The sequence below is a fragment of the Salvelinus namaycush genome, chromosome 21 (assembly GCF_016432855.1).
Source record: "Salvelinus namaycush isolate Seneca chromosome 21, SaNama_1.0, whole genome shotgun sequence".
NCBI lineage: Eukaryota > Metazoa > Chordata > Actinopteri > Salmoniformes > Salmonidae > Salvelinus > Salvelinus namaycush.
In genome coordinates, this window is record NC_052327.1 from 50,478,900 (window position 1) to 50,505,471 (window position 26,572).

Here is a 26,572-nt window from a genome sequence, read left to right on the forward strand (position 1 = left end):
ACAATAAAAATAAAATAAATATGAAAAAACGAATTGTGCATTTCCAGTTGTGACCATAATTTAAAACAAAAAACCCTCATGTCTCACGGTTTGTGAAATGAGCCGCTGGTCTTGTCATGGTCAACCATTGGTGCGTCAAACAATTCAGGATTATTTTCACTGCAGAAAGTGAGACTCGCTCCATAACCCGTTTTACATCAACAAAATATAATAGAAAATGAAGACTGCTTGTCAACCAACCGATAAGAACGTCTGATGTAGCCCCCCACTCTGGCACATACCCAAGAATTCTATAGCGTAGAAAGATTTACCTCGGCACCGAACCCCCCACTGCCATGTGTCCCTGGATTAAAGCAATGCTTTACAGGCCTCAGTGTTTCTCAGTGTTCCCCAGAGGTGGGCAAAATGCTTCCACCGAAGGGTCAGTGACAGGCAGTGCTAGTCTGTATTGCCCAGCACTATAATCACATTATGCACTTCTCTCTTGCTGAATTAGAGGGTGTCTCTGTTTTGGGGAGGTAGGTCAGGGGATTCTAGCCTGGCACAAAACCGTCCAAGCAGTTACACGCTGACACATCCTCTAATGAACTTTGTAGTTCAGCGTTTAAGAACAAGCTACATAGGGAACTTAGTAGCGGTGCCTGAAATCACGTTAGGCGGTGAATATGGACATCCTACAGGGAATTCAGGAGGAGGTACCAATAGGCGAGCTGAGAGAATAATGGAATTAGACTATGGAGGCTATGCTGACTATGCAAATGTGAATTATTTCTGATGGTTCATTTCCATAAATTATCTAGAGTTTACTCTGCATTTATTATATGGGTGTATATATGATTATGTAATATGATAATATATTAAATTGACATGTCAGCCATTTTAAACATTTTCAAATATTGTGTTTGTTATCATCAGGACAAAAATACACAGTAGCAGAATGCACTTGAGCTACAGTAGATATCATACATCTCCCAGTTAGTTAGCAGGTAGCGGTTCACGCTAGTAAGGTGGATTCATAGAGCTACATGTAGAACACATACGTTTTCAATTTTATTTGTCACATGCACCGAATACAACAGATGTAGACCTTAATGTGAAACGCTTACTTACAAGCCCTTAACCAACAATGTAGAGTAAGAAAACATTTGCTAAATAAACTAAAGTAAAAATAGTAGGAGGCATACTCCCTTAAAAGCTTGAAAAACAATAAAAAAGTGACAATAGTACTTCTTGTCCCTTTTAAGACGCCGTAGCCAGTATTACACCTCATGACAATAGTCAGAATGAATCTAAGATAACTCAAGATATCTGTTATTAATTTTAACATTTTTGCAGAGGAGATCTTACTTGTGCAATTTTACATCTAACAAATATGTTTGGTGCAGTATTTGTCAAGTGAAAAAATGTGCAACAAAACTAGTCATCTCTTGTTGAATGATAACACCTACTGTTTACCAATCACAGATGAAGGGGCATACTTCGGCTAGCCTCATGATAAACATTTGTGTTCACAAAAAAAACCTTGCTGAAGACCAAAGCGAACCAAAATGTCACAAAATGCCATCATAACATATAGACAAACTGTTTCGGATGGGAAACATGCCTTCACTCTCTGTGTCTTTCTCTTTCACTATGATGTACTCCCTTCCCCTTTATAAATTCCAACGTCAAACGTTTACAGTTATCGGGAGGAAGTTTGTAATTACTCCCTCACATGTGGGAAAAAATGAAGCAACTGACAGACAGGCCTTTTTGTCCAGCAGAGCCTAAATGTGTGTGCTTCCCAAATTGCACCATTATCCCTATATAGTGCACTACCTTTGACCAGAGACCTATGGGCTCACTACATAGAAAATAAGGTGCCATTTAGAATGACAAGAAGCAATTTGATTGCAAGGAGAAGGAAGTGTGCAACATTAAAAAGGGCACTGACAACTGCAAAACAAATGTACACTAACATCAGGCATGAGAACAATTCAGATTTTGTGTAATTATACAACATGGAAGTCAACAGTGGTTGCACCCCCCAGCTCAGGTGCATCCTGTTTCCATTGATCATCCTTTCGATGTTTCTACGACTTGATTGGAGTCCACTTGTGGTAAATTCAATTGATTGGACATGATTGGGAAAAGCAAACACCTGTCTACATAAGGTCTCACAGTTGACAGTGTTTGTCAGAGCAAAACAAAGCCATGAGGTAAAAATAATTGTCCTTAGAGCTCCGAGACAGGATTGCGTCGAGGCATAGATCTGGGGAAGATTACCAAAACATTTCTGTAGCATTGAAGGTCGAAAGAACACATTGACCTCCATCATTCTTAACTTCTTGCGACTACAGGGGGTGCTGTTCCGAATTAGCATTTTGTCGTCTCCAAATTAAACTGCCTAGTACTCAATTCTTGCTCGTACAATATGCATATTATTAATTCTATTGGATAGAAAACACTTTCTAGTTTCATACAACGTTGGAATTATGTCTGTGGGTGACCCAGAACTCTTTCTACAGCGAAATCCATGACAGACAGTGAAAGGTCTGAGAGCGAAGCTCTGGTTTCAGATCAGTTTTTAAGGTCTCTGTGTATCCTATGGAACGACACGAACTGCACCCGCCTTCCCCTGGATGTCAGTAACCAATGAGAAGTGGAATGGGCCTTCTAGGTAGCTCTCAGAGGTTATAAAAGACCAAGGAGTGAGAGTAGCCCCCCTTTCGACGCTCGCCCTTACGCAGGAAGGGACCTCCGGATGCCATTTTCACAGGCTCGGTTATCAACGTGAAATGTATCCGTCTGTAATTTAATTCGATATAGGACTTAGAAACATCATAAGGTAGTTAATTTAAACCGTTTTATAGCAATTTATATCCGTTTAGTGCGATTTTGATGCATTTCTATGTGAAGCACCGGGCACATTTCGGGGTCCCGGTCGAACGTTAGCGGGCATTTAGACGGACAAAGGACATCTTTCGACCAAAAGAAGATTAGACCCAAGAAAGAATACATTGCCCAAGAATCTGATGGAAAATCACCTCATAGTAAGTAATATTTAATATGATAAATCGTTGTTCTGTCGAAATATTTTAAACGCATATTTCGCCATTTTGTTTTCTATCCCTTCGCTTGGCGAACCCTGTATTGCACAGTAAGGATAATTTTAGAAATGTAAATCAGCGATTGCATTAAGAACTAATTTGTCTTTCGATTCCTGTCAACCCTGTATTTTTTAGTCAAGTATATGATTAGCTATTGATTAAACTAGATCACTCTGAAAGATGGCGACCGACTTTTCCATGCTGGTTTTGCTACCATCTTCATTGTATAACCACGGTTTTTTATGGCTAAATATGCACATTTTCGAACAAACAATATATGTATGTTGTAATATGATGTTACAGGAGTGTCAACGGAAGAATTCTGAGAAGGTTAGTGAAAAAATTAATATCTTTTGGCGATGATTACGTTATCGCTATTTGGCTTGAATTGATGCTCTGGTATTGTTTGCATATGTGGTATGCTAACTTATCGATTTATTGTGTTTTCGCTGTAAAACGCTTAGAAAATCTGAAATATTGTCTGAAATCACAAGATCTGTGTCTTTCCATTGCTATGCTTTGTCTATTTTTATGAAATGTTTTATGATGAGTAAATTGGTCATACACGTTGCTCTCTCTAGTAATTCTAGTCCAGTTGTGACTGTGGGTGCAATTGTAAACTGTGATTTCTACCTGAAATATGCACATTTTTCTAACAAAACCTATCCTATACCATAAATATGTTATCAGACTGTCATCTGAGGAGGTTTTTTCTTGGTTAGTGGCTATCAATATCTTAGTTTAGCCGAATTGGTGATAGCTACTGGTGGAGAGAGAAAATGGTGGACAAAGGAAAAATTGTGTATTTTGCTAACGTGGTTAGCTAATAGATTTACATATTGTGTCTTCCCTGTATAACATTTTAAAAAACAGAAATGATGGGGTTATTCACAAGATCTGTATCTTTCATCTGGTGTCTTGGACTTGTGATTTAATGATATTTAGATGCTACTATTTAATTGTGACGCTATGCTAGCTATGCTAATCAGTGTGGGGGGGGTGGGGGGTGATCCCGGATCCGGGATTGATACTCGTGAAAGGTTAAATGGAAGAAGTTCGGAACAACCAAGACTCTTCCTAGAGCTGGCCGTCCAGCTAATCGGGGGAGAATGGCGGGGAGGTGACCAAGAACCCGATGGTCACTCTGACAGAGCTCCAGAGTTCCTCTGTGGAGATGGGAGAACCTTCCAGTAGGGGAACCAACTCTGCAGCACTTCTTCAATCAGGCCTTTATGGTGGAGTTGCCAGATGGAAGCCATTCCTCAGTAAAAGGCACATGACTGCCCACTTGGAGTTTGCTAAAAGGCACCTAAAAGACTCTCAGACCATGAGAAAAAAGATTCTCTGGTCTGATGAAACCAAGATTGAACTCTTTGGCCTGAACGCCAAGCGTCACGTCTGGAGGAAACCTGGCACCATCCCTACGGTGAAGCGTGGTGGCAGCATCATGCTGTGGGGATGTTTTTCAGTGGCAGGGACTGGGAGACTAGTCAAGATCTAGGGACAGATGAACGGAGCAAACTTTCGAGAGATCCTTTATGAAAACCTTCTCCAGAGCGCTCAAGATCTCAGACTGGGGCGAAGGTTCACCTTCCAACATGACAATGACCCTAAGCACAAAGCCAAGACAACGCAGGAGTGGCTTCGGGACAAGTCTCTGAATGTCCTTGAGTGGCCCAGATTGAACCCAATCAAACATCTCTGGAGAGACCTGAAAATAGCTGTGCAGCGACTCTCCCCATCTAACCTGACAGAGCTTGAGGGGATCTGCAGAGAAGAATGGGAAAAACTCCCCAAATACAGAAGCTTGTAGTGTCATACCCAAGAAGACTCGAGGCTGCAATCACTGCCAAAGGTGCTTTAACAAAGTACTGAGTAAAGGGTCTGAATACTTATGTAAATGTGATATTTCCATTTATTTTATTTTATACATTTGCAAAAAAATTAAATAAACTTTTTTTGCTTTGTTACTATGGGGTATTGTTCGTAGATTGATCAGGTGGAAAAAACAATTTAATACATTTTAGAATAAGGCTGCAATGTAACAAAATGTGGAAAAAGTCAAGTGATCTGAATACTTTCCGAATGCACTGTATATAAGCTAAATAGCGACCTAATAAAAGGTTAAGACAGAATTGAGATTGATCAGGTCTCATTGCTCCTTATAGAAAATCAAGGCACCTTTAACATTACAACTTAGACCATAAATTCTACTTCTGTCATGAACAAAAATTTCTTAACATCTAAGTTGAGTAACGGGGGACTCTGTCTTATCAATGTTCCTTTAGTGTTTACAATTTGTTGTACCATGGACTATATCAGTCTACACACTGGTTTGATAACCCTCCAAAACCTAGAAGTGGAGTGATTGCCTGCATGGGGGCCCTTTTTAGGTTGTTCTGGGGCAGGGGGACAATGAGGGGCAGGGATAGGGGAGGGGGATAAAGGGGCACCCGCACCAGTAGCAACAGCCACAGGAAGCTTATCTGAGTGAATGTTCATCTGTTGGTTACTTGGGTTAAGGCTGCCAGTGTTTTCATCAGTGTCTTCAGCCGAAGACTGTTCTTGGACCCAGGAAGTAGTGCGATCCTCAGCTCATCCATCTAGCCAGCAGAGAGCATCCTCCATGGAAGCTTCAGCTGCTGATGAACTCCAATCGAGGAGCTTCAGTCTCAGGCACATCTGTCAGATGGGTGTCACTTGCCATACTGTTGTTGCTCTGGAAGCTGGGGGCAGACACATCTTGTGTCTCATTCAAGGGGAGGAAATTGACTTGGAGCAGAAGGTTGCTGTGCTGCACCCTCTCATTTCCAGCCCGACCCTGGATCTTGTAGATGTGGAGTGCAGGCTTTGAAGCCATGACAGTGTAGACATTTGGTTACCACTTGTCGCCGAGCTTGCGTTTTCCTCTGCATCCTTTATTAGCCACGAAAACTTGTTCACCAATGGAAAGAGACTGGCCCTTAACTCTCTTGTTGTACTGACCAGACTGGTGTCTCTGTTCCACTGCAAAATTAGTTTGGAGCATGGCAGACTGGAGGTCGCTCACCAGGGACTTCACTTAGACATCGCAGTCTTAGACAGTCTCGTGCTGGAAGAAGTTCTTGAACATCAGGTCAACAGGCGGCCTGGGTACTCTACCAAACATCAAGTAGAAGGCTGCAAAGCCAGTGGTCGCATGAGCAGTACAGTTGTACACAAAGCTCATGTTCTGGACCATCTGGTGCCACTTATGCTTTGACTTTGGGGTCAAGGATCTCAGAATGTTGCCTAGTGTCCTATTGAACCTCTCAGTGCCACCGTTCCCGATAGGATGGTAGGGGGAGATCCAAGAGTTCATGACACCGGCCAACTGTAAGAGTTTGGTCATGAGTTCACTTTGGAAATTCGCTCCCTGGTCCGAGTGGAGATGGGTAGGAAATCCATAGACACAGAAGAAGTTGTCCCAAAGCTTCTTTGCCACTTTCTTCGCTGTCTGGTCCCGGCAGGAGAATGTATGTGGTAGCTCGGTGAAGTGATCAGTAATCACTAGAACATCCACAGACTTATTCTTGTTGTCTTCAGCAACGTGAGCCTGTCCACATACTGATATGACTGCTCTGTAGAACAATGGCTGTTGGGACTCTATAGTCTACAGTTTCTTCTTTTGAAGTTGTATTGAACACAATGGCAGCTGCCGCCTGGTCACCCTCTGGCCCTCTTCACTGAGAAATCTTCCCACAGTTCTGACCCTGAAGCTCACGCACAGTTTCACCCAAATTTCAACGAAATACATCACCATATCAAAAGTGCATCCATTTTGACCCTGATCCCTTGAACCACGACCCCAGCTTTAAAGGTTGCTTCCACCAAGCCCCTTCACTACATGCCCTGGCTGCCCTGGGCCAACAGCCCTTTGTCTTAGATGCTCTAATCATTCATCTGCTGACAGGTAGGGTAGGCTATGACCTGGATAAGGGCTTTCTACAGGGCAGGGCAGGAAACATTACCTAGGTATCGTTGACATGTAGATCATCAATTTCATGTATTTAATCAATGCTCAATGGTCAATGGTTGATATTGAGTTAATGAGTTCAGTGGTGATCAATACTTGTTCGGGGACGTCAAGTACTTTTTATCTTCTCTTCTTCTTTGTTCCGCAACCATACCAATTAATTACATGGTATAAGGACCTGTTTAGTTTATCCTGACCAAAAATCATTAAGCCACACTTGCTATCTAAACAAGGTCATAACTTAACCATATATTTAAGAGCACTGGGTAGTAACCCATTGACATCTATTTCTGTGTAATAACCTCTGTTTTATAGACAGAATAAAAGCCCAGTGTTATATATCTAGGTGGTTTAATCCTAATGATTGGCCTTGTTGTCCTGCTTCTCTTCACAGGGTCATGACGAGGGGTGAGAGATTCCTTTGGCTGTCTGATCTATTGATAAGTCATGTCTCTGCTCTTTCCAGCTCTGACCCTGTGATCAGAATGAATGAGCTAGGCCAGAACTTCTCTCTCAGAGGCTTCTCATTCATTCACACTGAGTGACGACCACTGAAGACCACTCCATCTCCCCCCCACAGATCCACACCACACAGCCCCCACTATGACCGATTCAGCAGGCAGCTTTTCAAAGCTTGCCTGGCTGTCAGATTAATGTTGTCTAGCAGAGACATTGTGATGCTAACTAGACTAACACCGTGTTCTGCATGCCTCACCTGGAGGCTGGAGCCATGGTTGACCAGGTCTCACTGCAGAGAGAAATGAAATATGAACAATAAACTTTATCTTTCTCCTATCGTACCTGTAATACCCAGAGCAGAGGACACCTCAGACATCACAGAGACTGAGAAGCTACAGGGAGATACTTTTACAAAACTTTTTTGTCTGTGAAAATGCTCTAATGTTGAAAGTCCAACGAACCGTTGGAGTCGCAACAATTTTCTAAACATAAGCGATTTGCTATAACCCATATTTCAGAGTGGTATGATGATGACAACTTTCACTCACTCAATCAATCATCTAGTTCCTACCACTGCTTTTTCAAATGAAGATGACCAACCGACTCTACTGGATTAATTCATTTCAAACATTGTGATTCATTGTAACATTATTCCCTGGCTGTCATCACCCCTGGTGAGACTCCCTATTCTAATGTCATGAGCAATGACAGTGATTGAGAAAGACGACAAGAGAAAGCAGGAGTATGCTGGAGTGTGTGATTGCAAATGAGTAGGCTAGCAGGGAGAGGGAAAGAGTTGGGGCAAAGAGACAATGAGAGAGTGGGGGCAAAGAGAGAAATAGAAAGGGAAAGAGAGATGAGAGGGAGAAAGAGAGATTGAGAGATGAGAGACAGACAGACAGAGAGACAGACAGACAGAGAGAGTAACATGGAGGTGAATCTTTGTGAGAGCCAGACAGTGGTCTTCAGTAGGGGTCAGTAGGGGGCGTGTCTGCAGGCCCGTCAGCTCAGTCAATATACAGATAGAGAGAGGACCCCTCATCTCCCCTTCCTACTACCTCTCAACAGACCCTGATGACAGGACAGGCTTTGGCTAGGTGCCAGGCCAGGCCAGCCATGGACCTCTGCCAGCACTCTGTGCCTTCTGTCACTAGAGGACACATTGTATAATGAGAAATACTGTATGCATACAGTAGACAGTATATGGGCGTCAGACACAAATCTCCCATTGACACCAATTAGTGTTTGTATTAGGGTATCACAGAATATCCACATTCAGCCCACTATCAGAGCCACCATCTTTAGAGGCCTTTTAGAGGGAGTGTATACTATATAAAATGTATACTATATAAAAAAATGTTAACAAGAAATCTCCCATTAGTAAACATAATAGTGTATAACTAATATGTGCCAATGTAAATGTATTTTGCTATCTTTCACAAAGTTGAAAAAAATAAACCTGATTATAATAATTGATTGGATTTATTTTGCATTTGTCTGTCAACTGAGTGAGGTACTCAAAGCGCTTTACATAGTAGGGGGAAACTCACCTTATCCACCACCAATGTGTAGCACCTGGGGGATGCACGGCAATCATTTTTGTGCCAGAATGCTCACCACACATCAGCTGGAGAGGTGAGGAGCGATATATGCCAATTAGAAATAAGGGGATGATTTAGTGGCCATGATGGAATGGGGCCAGATTGGGAATGATATGTACCATGGGATTTTTAATGACCACAGAGAGTCACCCGTTTAACGTCTCATCTGAAACACACCACCCTACGCAGGGCATTGTCCCCTTCCCTGCCCTGGGATCTCCTTAGACCAGAGGGAAGAGTGCCCCCTACTGACCCTCCAACACCACTTCCAGCAGCATCTGGTCTCCCATCCAGGACTGATCCTGCTTTGTTTCAGAGGCAAGCCACCAGTGGGATGCAGGGTGGTATGCTGCTGGGTAGGTGGGAAAATCCCCCCTTTCAATGCAGTTATTTCACAGCTTTCTCTTCCCGCATACAGCTGTTCTTAGTAAATCATGAACAAACCTCTACTCACCATCCAGACCCATCTCAGAGCAATCAAAAGTGAAAGGGAGAGGGGTCAGTTGTAGCCACCTCAAAGATAGCAGAAGAATGGCCCATTTTACAACCAGAGGGGGTGAAAACACTGGAACATTGGCATGACAAGGGTTGGGTTTCTCTCTCTTCCTGGGATGTCGAGGAACAGAGTTGAGCATCTTAAAGCTACAATCTGGGATTTCAAAAACTACAAAACAGCAGCTGTCACTTGTTTTGCTATTCAGCTGAGGGATGGGTCTATAGCTCATGAAGCATTCATAAGTTATATTAATCAAGAATCAATGGGTAAATATCAAGAATAAAAATGGGCATTCAATAGATTCCAAGATCACAGACTGTAGCTTTAAAGGGGCAATCTGCAGTTGCTACATCCATTTTTGGAGTTCTACATTTAAGCTTGTTTTCTGCAATGTTTGTAAGCAATGTAAATGTAAACAAACACTATACAGTACCAGTCAAAAGTTTGGACACACCTACTCATTCAAAGGTTTTTCTTTATTTGTATTATTTTCTACATTGCAGAATAATAGTGAAGACATCAAAACTATGATATAACACATATGGAATCACTCCTTCAAGACTGTTGGAAAAGCATTCCAGGTGAAGCTGGTTGATAGAATGCCAAGAGTGTGCAAAGCTGTCATCAAGGCAAAGGGTGGCTACTTTGAAGAATCTCAAATATAAAATGTATTTTGATTTGATTAACACTTTTTTGGTTACTACATGATTCCATATGTGTTATTTCATAGTTTTGTTGTCTTCACTATTATTCCACAGTGTAGAAAAGAGTAAATAATGAAAAACCCTTGAATGCATCGGTGTTTCCAAACTTTTGAATGGTACTGTACATCCTCAAAACATGGTTAAAACTTACATTTTGATAACATGGATGGTCAGTACTTGCATCCATAGATCTGTCTATACATTTAAGAGTGGTTAGATTTCTCCAGCCCCATGCCTCAGCTATTTACCAAAACAGGGGTGGAGGAAAAAAGCTTTGTTATTGTTTAAACTGATGATTGCCCCTTTAAAGAAAGAGAGGGGCAGGCAGAGGTTGTATGACCTCACAGTGATCAGAGGAGAGAAAGCCTCATGCCTCCGAGGTGGTAAGTGTATTAGAATGGTAGTGCACTATATAGGGAATAGGGTGCCATTTGAATCAAATCAAATCAAAGTTTATTTGTCACGTGCGCTGAATACAACAGGTGTAGACCTTACAGTGAAAAGCTTACTTACAGGCTCTAACTGATAGGGGATCGTACATGGAGTCTGCTGCTGCAGGGGCCAGGCTTTGGTGACAGCTGTAGAGAAACACCCAAGTAAAACATGCATTCCACAGGCCTGACATCATATTTGACTAAGTCGGGGAAAAAAGCTCAGAGAATCTGTCAGCACAAAACCTTAAATAAGGATAAATTCAGAGGCCTTGTAATATCAGCGTGTGATTAAATGTTACTTTAGATTTTATTGAAGCAGAACCTGTTGGCAGAAGTTGAAGGATAGATGGATTATTTCTATTGATCCAGCGATGCTCTACAGTATATTTTTGGAATGGTGTGATCTACGTCCACACATAACCCAACTCCACTCTGCCACCCCCCCCCCCCCCTGTTGTTGACTGTCTACGTGAAGTGAAAACTTGAATGAGCAATAACATTTTAAAACTAAATGACGAAAAAACTGAGATCAAGCTCATAGGCCCCAACTCCCTCATCAAGAAACTGGGTCAACAGAGATCATGCTCATGGGCTCCAACTCCCTCATCAAGAAACTGGGTCAACAGAGATCATGCTCATGGGCTCCAACTCCCTCATCAAGAAACTGGGTCAGCAGAGATCATGCTCATGGGCTCCAACTCCCTCATCAAGAAACTGGGTCAGCAGAGATCATGCTCATGGGCTCCAACTCCCTCATCAAGAAACTGGGTCAGCAGAGATCATGCTCATGGGCTCCAACTCCCTCATCAAGAAACTGGGTCAGCAGAGATCATGCTCATGGGCTCCAACTCCCTCATCAAGAAACTGGGTCAGCAGAGATCATGCTCATAGGCCCCAACTCCCTCATCAAGAAACTGGGTCAGCAGAGATCATGCTCATGGGCTCCAACTCCCTCATCAAGAAACTGTGTCAACAGAGATCATGCTCATAGGCCCCAACTCCCTCATCAAGAAACTGGGTCAGCAGAGATCATGCTCATGGGCTCCAACTCCCTCATCAAGAAACTGGGTCAGCAGAGATCATGCTCATAGGCCCCAACTCCCTCATCAAGAAACTGGGTCAGCAGAGATCATGCTCATGGGCTCCAACTCCCTCATCAAGAAACTGTGTCAACAGAGATCATGCTCATGGGCTCCAACTCCCTCATCAAGAAACTGGGTCAACAGAGATCATGCTCATGGGCTCCAACTCCCTCATCAAGAAACTGGGTCAACTCAACATGACAATTGAAGACTGCATCATCCACTCCAACTCCACAGAACCTTGGTGTTACATTTCACCCCATTCTTTCATTTGAATCCCACATCCAGAATATCACCAAGTCAGTCTTTCTTCCAATTCAAAAACATCTCACGACTCAGACCCTCTCTCACTGACCCCACTGCTGAAACCCTCATTCATGCCTTTGTTTTATCACGCCTGGACTACTGCAATGCCATTCTCTACGGACTCCCCGCCAAAACACTGGACAGACTTCAATTTATAAAAAATTCAGCTGCACGAATCCTCACATACACCAGACCTTGGGACCAAATCACCCCCAACCTTAACAAACTCCACTGGCTCCCAGTTCAATACAGGATCATCTTCAAATTGCTCATGCTCACCTACAAAGCACCCATATGCCTTACTGACCTCCCGAACCCCAACACTCCCACATGTTCACTGTGCTCCTCTTACACTTGCCTCCTCACTATCCCCCACCAGGCTCCGCTCCATGGAAGACAGGGCTTTTAGCAGTGCAGCTCCCCAAATCTGGAACCTGGGCTGGGGCATTCCTCTGACATCTCTTTCCTGGGCTCATTGTCAGAACCTCATAATCCATACACATATCCTCCATGCTTAATCTGTCATCATGTTTACTGTTCTCCCTGGTTTATCTGTCATCATGTTTAGTGTTCTCCCTGGTTAGTCTGTCATCATGTTTACTCTTCTCCCTGGTTAGTCTGTCATAATGTTTAGTGTTCTCCCTGGTTAGTCTGTCATCATGTTTACTGTTCTCCCTGGTTAGTCTGTCATCATGTTTAATGTTCTCCCTGGTTAGTCTGTCATCATGTTTACTCTTCTCCCTGGTTAGTCTGTCACCATGTTTACTGTTCTCCCTGGTTAGTCTGTCATCATGTTTAGTGTATTTTTATATACTTATATTAATCTATGAATGTATTACTTGTTATCCTGCTGATTTTCTTGTTTATGTAAAGTGACTTTGGGTGTTGTGAAAAATTATTGTTATTGTTATTATTAAATTATTCACCACATCAATACAAAGACAAGTCATCGCCTGCACAGTGGTTTGTTCGAATGCAAACAGGGGATGGCGACAGGCTCCTGAAAAGAAGCCTCACTTCACACAGTTGGCATGAAGCTGTGGGCCAGGCGGGCCAGGCGGGGGCTGGGGACCGACAGACAGACAGTGCAGCCTTCTTTAGGACTGTCACCTCTCTGTGATGACCCCCTCCTCCGCTCCGCACCCCCTCCGCCCCATTCCCCCGCTCCTCAAAAGGAGGACTGTCTCCTCAGGCTATCTCTGGCTCCACTCCCCGGCCCGGGGTCCGCTGGCCGGCAGGGCTGTGTGAATTAATATACATGCCTACGTCTTGGGGACTGCATGAGGCCTCAATCGTCTCTTATTGTGCGTTCCTCTTCCAGGCTCACTCCACAGAGCAAGGCCTCATCTTCACAACAATGCCCTTTAAAAGGCCCAGTGCCACTCCAAGGCCCTGGACATGAAAGGGGGGCCTTTGCTTGGTGGACGTGTTTTGAAGGAGGGATGGGGTTGCATTGGCAGGAGGCCACTAGTAGCTATTCATGCAGAAACACGCAGGCAGCGGAGGAGAAGGGGAGAGGGGGACAGTGATGAGGTGGATGGAGAAAGAGAGAGAGAGAGAGAGAGAGAGAGAGAGAGAGAGAGAGAGAGAGAGAGAGAGAGAGAGAGAGAGAGAGAGAGAGAGAGAGAGAGAGAGAGAGAGAGAGAGAGAGAGAATGAGAGAGAGAGAACGAAAGAGAGAGATAACGAAAGAACGAGAGAGAACGAGAGAACAAGAGCAAGCTAGAGAGAACGAGAGAACAAGAAACAGAACGGGAGACAGAACGAGAGAGATAAACGGGCCTGAAGTAAGTCACTTTCAGATGGAGGTGGCGATGCCCCTGGAAGAAAGGCCAAGGGTGCATCCCAAATGGCATCCTATTCCGTACATAGTGCACTACGTTGGACCAGAGCCCTACGGGAAATAGGGTGCACTTTGGGATGCAGAACCAAATAACGGGGATGGATGGCTGCTGCTAGGAGACCCAGTCAGTGGCATGTTGCTGGCAGCCTGGCCTCCCAACCAGCACCAGAAACATCAATGACCATGGGCTCCTCCAATCCCCATTAGGACTCTGCAATGATAGAGATATACAGGAGAAAAAGCCTTAATCATAATGAAAGGCCACAATGCCAAATGGGATGTTAATTGTTGTTGAGACTAGAGACTAGAGAAAAGGAAACCGAAATCATCAGATACAGTATGATTTCAGTTGTATAGCTATGCAACTTCATATGTATGAACTGCTGAACATACCCAGCTGTGCTCCATTCTGGCTAAATGCTTCCCGAGTGGCGCAGCATCTCAGTGCTAGAGGCGTCACTACAAACCGTGATTGAGAGTCCCATAGGGCGGCGCACAATTGTCTCAGCGTGGTCTAGGTTAGGGTTTAGGCCGTCATTGTAAATAATAATTTGTTCTTAAACGACTTGCTTAGTTAAATAAAGGTTAGATAAAATAGATCCCCTCCCACGATGACGTTTTCCTACTTCAGCTGTTCTGATCCCAGAGACACATCCTCCCTGCCCCGTCCCTAACTACCACTGTAGACAGCTTCTTCCCTGTGGAAACCAAACCACTCTCAGTAACACACAGTATGTCACAAACTCACTGTTAATGTTTATCCACTGAAATGTGTTGAATTCATTTATGTCTTTAGATAATACGAAATACATTATTTTCATTTTTCCATTCTGTTTCTGTAACATTATATGATTTTAAAAATGTTTTGTTGAGTCCTGGATCTGCACAACAATATCAATATAAACTGATCTGCTGAATACTGTCAATGGAAAATATCCGTGACTTAACTCAGAAGTGGATGATCCTGGGGGTCAGAAAGGGTCACCACCCTTTTCTTCCTCTCATAGTACTGAATAAGCCTTTACCAACATAGGACATTTCTAACACCCAATAACAACATACTAGCATGACCACCACCAATCCCCATACCCATCTCATACTCACTTTCTTTCTTTCTTCCCTTTCTTCCACCCCATCCAAGCTCCATGGCCCTCCACGTTAGACCATTCTGGAATTCCTTTCACACAATCACATCCCTTTGGAAGGCCCTGCCTCTCTTCTATTCTCAGGGCCCTGTCTCTCCTCTCTTCTCCTCTCTTCTCTTCTTAGGGCCCTGTCTCCCCTCTCTTCTCTTCTCAGGGCCCTGTCTCCCCTCTCTTCTCCTCTCCTCTCTTCTCAGGGCTCTGTCTCCACTCTCTTCTTAGGGCCCTGTCTCCCCTCTCTTCTCCTCTCCTCTCTTCTCAGGGCCCTGTCTCCCCTCTCTTCTCCTCTCCTCTCTTCTCAGGGCTCTGTCTCCACTCTCTTCTCTTCTATTTCCCTTTCTTCTCTTCTCTTTTCCTCGCAGGCAGAGATATGTGATAGAGTTGCCACAGTCTCCTGAATGCATAGTTAATCCCCTAACACTGGGAGCACATTGTGTCCCGCTGCCGCAGCCCAGGAAAGAGAGGTCAGAGGAATGCACCAGCCCAGGAAAGAGAGGTCAGAGGGAATGCACCAGCCCAGGAAACAGAGGTCAGAGGGAATGCACCAGCCCAGGAAAGAGAGGTCAGAGGGAATGCACCAGCCCAGGAAAGAGAGGTCAGAGGGAATGCACCAGCCCAGGAAAGAGAGGTCAGAGGGAATGCACCAGCCCAGGAAAGAGAGATCAGAGGGAATGCACCAGCCCAGGAAAGAGAGGTCAGAGGGAATGCACCAACCCAGGAAAGAGAGGTCAGAGGAATGCACCAGCCCAGGAAAGAGAGGTCAGAGGAATGCCTCAGCCCAGGAAAGAGAGGTCAGAGGAATGCACCAGCCCAGGAAAGAGAGGTCAGAGGAATGCACCAGCCCAGGAAAGAGAGGTCAGAGGGAATGCCTCAGCCCAGGAAAGAGAGGTCAGAGGAATGCACCAGCCCAGGAAAGAGAGGTCAGAGGAATGCACCAGCCCAGGAAAGAGAGGTCAGAGGGAATGCCTCAGCCCAGGAAAGAGAGGACAGAGGAATGCTGGTGCCTAAAGGCAGGAGAGAGAGTGAGAGAGAGAGAGAGAGAGAGAGAGAGAGAGAGAGAGAGAGAGAGAGAGAGAGAGAGAGAGAGAGAGAGAGAGAGAGATGAATAATGGGTAGAAAAAGAAGGTAGAGGGGAAGAGGAGGGAAAAAAGTCAAACTGCAAATAAGAAGGTCTGAAAAAACGGATTATGCCACAATATCCGACTACATTGAGGGGTCAGGGGAATTAAGGCTAGGAGCAGCTTGCTCAGTGTGAGGACAGATAAAAGGGGGCCCTCGGCTGAATGGCCGTAGTTCAAGTGCAGACGCTTTGGGCAGGCTGCTCCCCGATTCTCTTTAGGGCCAGGCATCACTTTCATGTGTGGGCACACATTGTTGGGGAGGCTTCATAGAATTGCATTGGTAATAGGCCACAGGCAGAATGGAATACCCCAGTTCCATTGAGGTGGTTGTGGGTAGAGAAGAGGAAGATGGGCAAGGTAGAGGAAGGAGGAATGCATTCTCTGATTGGTTCAGAAGGCATCTGACGGTCAGTCAGAGACTCAGTACAGCTGCTTTACAGACACACACAAGCATTGGCATGCTACCTCATTTATCTCCCGAAAAATTATCTAACTAACTAGTCAGACAGCTTTTGGTGATGTTATTCAAGACTGGTAGTGAATGGGTAAATGCTTCACTTGTTTTGCGTTTTGTAGTAGAGATAAGAGACTAGAGGAAATACTGGACGTGCTTAGTTTTTAAGTGTAGTTATCAAATACCACAACCAGGATTGAGCTGATGTCTGGAGGTATGTGGGACAACCAGGATTGAGCTGTTTCCAGTAGGTAAATGGGACAACCAGGATTGAGCTGTTGCCTGGAGGTATATAGGACAACCAGGATTGAGCTGTTTCCAGTAGGTAAATGGGACAACCAGGATTGAGCTGTTGCCTGGAGGTATGTGGGACAACCAGGATTGAGCTGTTTCCAGTAGGTAAATGGGACAACCAGGATTGAGCTGTTTCCAGTAGGTATGTGGGACAACCAGGATTGAGCTGTTTCCAGTAGGTAAATGGGACAACCAGGATTGAGCTGTTGCCTGGAGGTATATAGGACAACCAGGATTGAGCTGTTTCCAGTAGGTAAATGGGACAACCAGGATTGAGCTGTTGCCTGGAGGTATGTGGGACAACCAGGATTGAGCTGTTTCCAGTAGGTAAATGGGACAACCAGGATTGAGCTGTTTCCAGTAGGTAAATGGGACAACCAGGATTGAGCTGTTGCCTGGAGGTATATAGGACAACCAGGATTGAGCTGTTGCCTGGAGGTATATAGGACAACCAGGATTGAGCTGTTGCCTGGAGGTATATGGGGAACGGTTCAGTGTTCAGGGTGTTGCACATCTGTAACCCTACTGCCAGGAAGTGCACTCCTGACCTCCCATTACATCATCAGCACACTGGACAGGCCCCTCTGATAGCTCCTGTTGGGTTGGCTCAAAACAGGCCCATCCTGCCTCAGTTTCCTCAGACACTATGGAGATAACAGAAACTAGCTGGGCTATATTTAAACTCTCTTCCCTTGCGCGTGCAGGCCAGACCACGGCACAACCAAAACAGGCAGAAAAGGAAGCCGTGGAGGCCTGTCTGTTTTTACATTGTTCGCCGGTCCAGCCATCAAAATAAACAACATCAGTGTGTCTCATTCATTTCAGCATAGTTGATCCTATAGAGGTCTGGGCTTAATGGATTTCTCCTCAGAGCCATGGTGACGTGACTACCAGGGGTGTGTGGGGACACTGTCTGCTCTCTGCCGCCTCAATGAGGTCAATGTCTGCCTATAGTAGTCATTACATCAGAGCGACGAATCTACCTGCACTGATCAGTGGACCTTTACATAATTCATGAAGTCATCACCTATCCTATGCATGGAAAAATAGACCTGTTGTATGCAAGTTTAAAGTATGTGATAGTAAAGTTTATAAATATGCTTTAATAAAATCAATGCGACTGGGAAACATTTCGGAACATTAGGGCTTAACTTGTTCCATCCAGACAGAAAATCATTCTCTTTGTCAGACAAACAGGAATCAATTGATAGGCTACTAAAACAGTAGGTTAATACCTGCAATGATAAAGTGGTGGAAACAAATGGTTGTATCAAGTAGACCAGGGAAAATCATGAGCTGATGCACCCCCCCCCCCCCCCCCCCCCCCCCCCCCCCCCAAGAAAGATGACTAACGGAGAGTTAGCTGTATGCTAGACAAATAAAGGGAGTTACACACACTATATATACGTTAATTTACAGTATAGAGTGTACAACTCTATTTTAATAGCTTACTGTATCAAGTAGCTTAACATTTCAAGTATTTGTTTTGTCTCAACCTGGTTCTTCTCTTCATTTATAGACAGAGATCAACCTCCAAATAAATGCCCAATTGTTAGCAGCTAGGTCTCATTCGGGCGGAAGGTAGCCAAGTGGTTTTAAGAGTGTTGGGCCAGTAACCAAAAGGTTGCTGGTTCAAATCCACAAAGCTGACTAGGTGAATAATATATTAATGTTCCCTTGAGCAAGGCACTTAACCCTAATTGCTCCTATAAGTTGTTCTGGATAAAAGTGCAGTGGTGGAAAAAGTAGAGTATTTGAGGTTTTACAGCTGCACCATCGAGAGCATCCTGATGGGTTGCATCACTGCCTGGTATGGTAACTGCTCTGCCTCTTACCACAAGGCACTACAGAGGGTAGTGAGTACAGCCCAGTACATCAGCGGGGCTAAGCTTCCTGCCATCTAGGACCTCTATACCAGGCGGTGTCAGAGGAAGGCACTAAAAATTGTCAAAGACTCCAGCCACACTAGTCATAGACTGTTCTCTCTGCTACCGCATGGCAAGTGGCACCGGAGAGCCATGTCTAGGTCCAAGAGGCTTCTAAACAGCTTCTACCCCCAAGCCATATGACTCCTGAACAGGAGTACTCGTTACATTTTGAATGGTTAACAGGACAGGAAAATAGTCCAATTCACACACTTATCAAGAGAACCTCCCTGGTCATCCCTACTGCCTCTGATCCGGCGGACTGTGTGTTAGAGTGTACCACTACATATCCAGTAAATACTAAATAAATAAAAACATTTGCACCGTCTAGTTTAATATAAGGAATTTTAAATAATTTATACTTTTACTTCTGATAATTAATATTTTAGCAATTACAATTACATTTACTCTTGATACTTAAGTATATTTAAAACCCAATACTTTTACTTTTTCATTTCCTATTAAGCTATCTTCACTTTTACTCAAGTTTGACAACTGGGTACTTTCCCCACCACTGCTAATTGTCTAGTTAGTGTGTTGACCAGAAATAATCTGTACTAGGACATATAGGTCTGCACTCATCGGTTTAAGGCAAAAGTAAGAAAATGTTTATTCCGTTTCTCAAGACAATGATTAGAATTTAAAGTACAGTATCGTAATGGGGTCAATGCTACAGTTTGTCGTGTGAAGTCATTTCAGAGCTAACCCCGCCAGCGGAACTGGAACAACCAGGAACACATGTGGACCATTATAATGGCTGTTAACAGTCTACTTTGTTAGCTTTCATAAACCTGATTTCTGCACTAGGTAATTGATCATTAAAAAGCTATTGTGGATATTGAATAACAGAAACCCCAATTCCCCATTCAGAACAGTCACCTGTAAACTGTAGTCTGCTAATAACCAATAACCAATTCACTTCTTTGTTTTGATGTCTCATTCCATCACTCCTATTCAAACTTCTACTAGACCATAACAGACACTATGTAACAACAACAGACACCATGTAACAACAACAGACACTATGTAACAACAACAGACACCATGTAACCATAACAGACACCATGTAACAACAACAGACACCATGTAACAACAACAGACACCATGTAACAACAACAGACACCATGTAACAACAACAGACACTATGTAACAACAACAGACACTATGTAACAACAACAGACACTATGTAACAACAACAGACACCATGTAACAACAACAGACACTATGTAACAACAACAGACAACATGTAACCATAACAGACACTATGTAACCATAACAGACACCATGTAACAACAACAGACACCATGTAACAACAACAGACACCATGTAACCATAACAGACACCATGTAACCTTAACAGACACTATGTAACAACAACAGACACTATGTAACAACAACAGACACTATGTAACAACAACAGACACCATGTAACCTTAACAGACACTATGTAACAACAACAGACACTATGTAACAACAACAGACACTATGTAACAACAACAGACACTATGTAACAACAACAGACACCATGTAACCATAACAGACACTATGTAACAACAACAGACACCATGTAACAACAACAGACACTATGTAACAACAACAGACACTATGTAACAACAACAGACACCATGTAACCATAACAGACACTATGTAACAACAACAGACACCATGTAACAACAACAGACACCATGTAACAACAACAGACACCATGTAACCATAACAGACACCATGTAACCATAACAGACACCATGTAACAACAACAGACACTATGTAACCATAACAGACACTATGTAACAACAACAGACACCATGTAACCATAACAGACACCATGTAACCATAACAGACACTATGTAACAACAACAGACACCATGTAACCATAACAGACACCATGTAACCATAACAGACACTATGTAACAACAACAGACACCATGTAACAACAACAGACACCATGTAACCATAACAGACACCATGTAACCATAACAGACACTATGTAACAACAACAGACACCATGTAACAACAACAGACACTATGTAACAACAACAGACACCATGTAACAACAACAGACACCATGTAACCATAACAGACACTATGTAACAACAACAGACACCATGTAACCATAACAGACACCATGTAACCATAACAGACACTATGTAACAACAACAGACACTATGTAACAACAACAGACACCATGTAACCATAACAGACACCATGTAACCATAACAGACACTATGTAACAACAACAGACACCATGTAACAACAACAGACACCATGTAACCATAACAGACACCATGTAACCACACCAGACACTATGTAACAACAACAGACACCATGTAACAACAACAGACACCATGTAACCATAACAGACACCATGTAATCATAACAGACACCATGTAACCATAACAGACACTATGTAACAACAACAGACACCATGTAACCATAACAGACACCATGTAACCATAACAGACACTATGTAACAACAACAGACACCATGTAACAACAACAGACACCATGTAACCATAACAGACACCATGTAACCATAACAGACACTATGTAACAACAACAGACACCATGTAACCATAACAGACACCATGTAACCTTAACAGACACTATGTAACAACAACAGACACTATGTAACCATAACAGACACCATGTAACCTTAACAGACACCATGTAACAACAACAGACACCATGTAACCATAACAGACACTATGTAACAACAACAGACACCATGTAACCTTAACAGACACTATGTAACCATAACAGACACTATGTAACAACAACAGACACCATGTAACCATAACAGACACCATGTAACCTTAACAGACACTATGTAACAACAACAGACACCATGTAACAACAACAGACACCATGTAACAACAACAGACAACCTGTAACCATAACAGACACTATGTAACAACAACAGACACCATGTAACCATAACAGACACCATGTAACCATAACAGACACTATGTAACCATAACAGACACCATGTAACAACAACAGACACCATGTAACCATAACAGACACTATGTAACAACAACAGACACCATGTAACAACAACAGACACCATGTAACAACAACAGACACCATGTAACCATAACAGACACCATGTAACAACAACAGACACCATGTAACAACAACAGACACCATGTAACCATAACAGACACTATGTAACCATAACAGACACCATGTAACAACAACAGACACCATGTAACCATAACAGACACTATGTAACAACAACAGACACCATGTAACCATAACAGACACTATGTAACCATAACAGACACCATGTAACAACAACAGACACCATGTAACCATAACAGACACCACATAACCATAATAGACACCATATAACCTTAACAGACACTATGTAACCATAACAGACACCATGTAACCATAATAGACACCATGTAACCATAACAGACACTTTGTAACCATAACAGACACTATGTAACCATAACAGACACCATATAACCATAACAGACACCATGTAACTTCTGTGCTCTGTGACTCTTATCCTGACCTTTGATTGACTCAGTAGCTAACTCTTCTACACTGGAGACCTGCTGCTTTTAACCAGCCAAGGATGTGGTGCTCGTTTGTGCCAGCCAGGTTGCTCCTGTGGTATTTAGACTGGTCTCCTGTGGTACTAAGAGGATCATTAGGCTCCATTACGGAAAGGAGAATGGTTAAGTGATCATTATGAAAAGGGAATGGGCTGAATGTAAGTGAAGGATTTACAACTTCTCCTGGAATACATTGCAGCCTTTTGCTTTGTCCTTTTATGTGATCTGAAATATTAGAACAGGATACGCTACCATAACAATTACCTTAAATTCACAAGATGTGGGCTACGTGGTTCAATGCTGATCCCTGTTGAAGGTGTTTAATAAAGCCACTGAAAAAAGAACATGAAGTCATACAATTCTGCACTGTCTGTTGTAACAATACTGGTTTGTGAGGTTTAGCAGATATGACTGTCATCACATCATTGATTACAGTTTTCCCCAATTGTTTACACACTAAAATTGGAACTTGAAACACAATCACCGAAACCTGAAACTAATGTACCAAATCCCTAAACCAAGTCTGCAAAATTGCAAGCACAATTCCTGCTTTACACTCAGTTTTCAATTCTATATCACACTTTTTGCAAAACACTACACACAGTTCTCTACATTAGGCACAACATTTAAAATTAAAATCTCTTTAGTCCCTTTGGAAAGCAACACCAATCACAATGCCAAGCTTTATACACTAATTGGCAACACCCACTCCTCACAGGTGTAAACACTAGTTGCTGAATTGTTCACTTAGAAATCAGAGCTTTAGTACTATAAAAGGCCACAGATGAGCTCTCCTGTTCTGGAGGAAAATGGAAGTCAATGGAGAAGCAAGAACTAGAGGTGAAGGTGTGATAGGAGGAGGATGAGGAAGGACAGTTGTCTTAGATGAGATCAGGGACACATTGGTTGACCATGTGCTCAACCATGGATTGAGTATGAGGGAGGCTGGGCAGAGAGTTCAGCCCAACCTGAGCTGCTACACAGTTACATCTATCATCCGTACATTCAGAAATGACAACCGGTAAGTTACCTACCATCTACACTATGCTCTTTATGTATGTATACTGTAGTGTACTGCGGTCCGACATATCAGTAGGCCTATGTTACTCAGTGATTGATGGCCGATGTTACAGTAATGTCATTTCATATTGAAAGAAAATAGATTATTTTAGCTTACTATAACCAATCCTATCATATTTGTGGATCTTCTGCAGAACTGAGAGACGGCCAGGCCATGGTGGAAGACACCAGCTGTTCACAGCAGAACAGGAGACCGCTATTGTGAACATGGTGGTGGCAAACAATACCATTAGACTACGAGAAATGTAGAACCACATAATTGTAGACAACACAATAAACAATAACATTCACCAGGTGGGCTTGTCTACACTGGACCGTGTATTACAGCACAACCGAATCCAGATGAAACAGGTCTACAGGGCGCCATTTGAACGAAACTCAGAGAGGGTTAAAGAACAGCGCTATGAATATGTGCCAGTAAGTACTATACTGTGAATTTACTATCATATCAGCACTGTATGGACACATTACAGTACCGTAATCCAGTGTATTGTGCTTCATCATATTGGCTGCTCTCGGTCTATGTCACATATTGTCTTGTCTGTTTCAGAGTCTTGGAGCTGGATGCCGCTGCAATTCAGCACATTTATACTTACATTGATGAGGCTGGCTTCAACCTAGCCAAAAGAAGGGGACGGGGAAGGATATTATTGGCCACCATTGTGAATGTCCCTGGACATCGTGGAGAAAATATCACCATGTGTGCAGCCGTTAGCCAGCAAGGCGTCCTCCATCACCATGCCAACCTTGGTCCCTACAACACCGCCCTTCTCATCACATTCCTGGACACTACATGGCATCCTCATTCCAGCCGAGCAGATGGGTGGACCAGAGCAGCCAAGGTACGTTGTCATCTTGGACAACGTCAGTTTCTACCGGGCTGCTCTGGTCCGCAACTGGTTCATCAACCACCCACAATGTATTGTTCTATACCTCCCACCATCTTCCCCATTCCTAAACCCAATTGAAGAGTTTTTTTCGGCATGGCGATGGAACGTGTATGATCGCCATCTCCTCACACGCATGCCTCTTCTCCAGGCAATGGAGGATGCATGTTGTGAAGTTGATGTGGGGGCTTTCAGTGGCTGGATCCGTCACTCCAGAAGATTCTTTCCCCACTGTTTAGCCAGGGAGAACATGGCTTGTGATGTAGATGAGGTGCTGGGGCCAGACCAAATAGGAAGCAGGATGCAGCCTAATGTCTTTTTTCTTACATTTTGCATTTTGTGTTTTTCTCTTTCTGTGTTTAGAGTTTTGAAAGAATGAGCCACTTTCATTTTTATGTTTGTACAGAAAGCCCTTTATCTTACTGAATGTTTTTCCTGGTTTTCTCCTCTTGGGTATAGAAAGTGTTACATACAAAACACAAGTCTTCAAAAACACTGCATTTTGAAAATAAATGACAATGTTTTTGTTAATGTATTGCATGTGTGTGTTTATTTATGTATATTTGAGTAGGTATACATTACTGTAACAATCTTTTACAACCGGCTACAGTGTAACACTGAAAATGCAACAGGCATAACCTACTCATGGTGTATTCATAGTAGTGTTTTGTGTTGAGCACATCAGTTGTTGATTGGTATACAGATCTATTCATATGACGTGTGTCATTTTGTTTTGTGGTTAGAGTTTTTGGGAAAATGACCCAAAGATTCAGCAAACTTGTGGAAAACTAATATAGTGTTATCGTTTGGTATCTTTCTCACACAGATTTAATTCCTTCAACGTAAACTAGAGCGAGTATGTGGAAATGGAACTCAATGGTAAATGGTTGAGACTTTACAGATTTGTCATGAATACAATGTAAAATGGCATCTCAAGTATTCTTCTTCTTGCCTGTGAACAGACCAACAGATGGCTGGAATGGTCGGTGGCATCTCCACTGCCTTTGGCATCTCCACTGCCTTTGTGCACTCCAGCCCAGGCCCTAAGGCATATCCTTCACACAGCTTAACCCACGTCTGTTTTACATGTCATAAAGGGCTTTACAGTGCCGGTGAAATTCCTCAAACATCTTTAAAATGTGACATAGCGACTCGGATTAAACCAGTTTCTTCCTCTGACTGACTCAGCTATCTAAGGCCTTGTGATGTGATATAACTTGTGTGAACAGATACTTTATTTAACCAGGTAAGTCAATGAGAATACATTGTCTTTTACAATAATGACCTAACCAAGAGGGAGCAATGAAAGAGAAGTATGACAATTATTTAGTTAACTTATAAGTATACAATAGGGAATGTGTAATATTATACAGTTGCAGAGAATGTAACATAGCCAGGGTTAGTATGTAAATAATGATGTTTATCAGATTGATTAGATCAAGCATATAAGATATCACTATAGATATATTTCACTACATATCTCTACAGTTCTTTATCACTAAACCCAAATCAATAAAATCAAATTGCATTTGTCACATGCTTTGTTAACAACAGGTGCAGACTAACAGTGAAATGCTTACCTACGGTACAGTGCCTTCGGAAAGTATTCAGACACCTTGACTTTTTCCACATTTTGTTAAGTTACAGCCTTTTCCCCTCATCAATCTACACACAATACCCATAATGAGAAAGCAAAAACAGGTGCTTTGACATATTTGCTAAAAAATAAATACAAAAAATCATGAAAGATCACGTTTACATAAATATTCAGATCCTTTACTCAGTACTTGTTGAAGCACCTTTGGCAGCGATTACAGCCAAGAGTCTTCTGTATGATTGGGTTCAAGTCTGGGCTCTGGCGGGGCCACTCAAGGACACTGGAAGGTGAAACTTTGCCACAGTCTGAGGTCCTGAGCGCTCTGAAGCAGGTTTTCATTAAGGATCTCTCTGTACTTTGCTCCGTTCATCTGTCCCTCGATCCTGACTAGTCTCCCAGTCCTTGCCGCTGAAAAACATCCCCACAGCATGATGCTGCCACCACCATGCTTCACCGTAGCGATGGTGCCAGATTTATTTCAGACGTGACACTTGGCATTCAGG

General features: G+C 43.0%; 1 pseudogene; it reads right to left on the reverse strand.

The window, feature by feature from the left end:
• Window positions 1–6,165: 6,165 nt before the first annotated feature.
• LOC120065957 overlaps window positions 6,166–26,572 on the reverse strand; it is a 114,355-nt pseudogene continuing 93,948 nt past the window's right edge.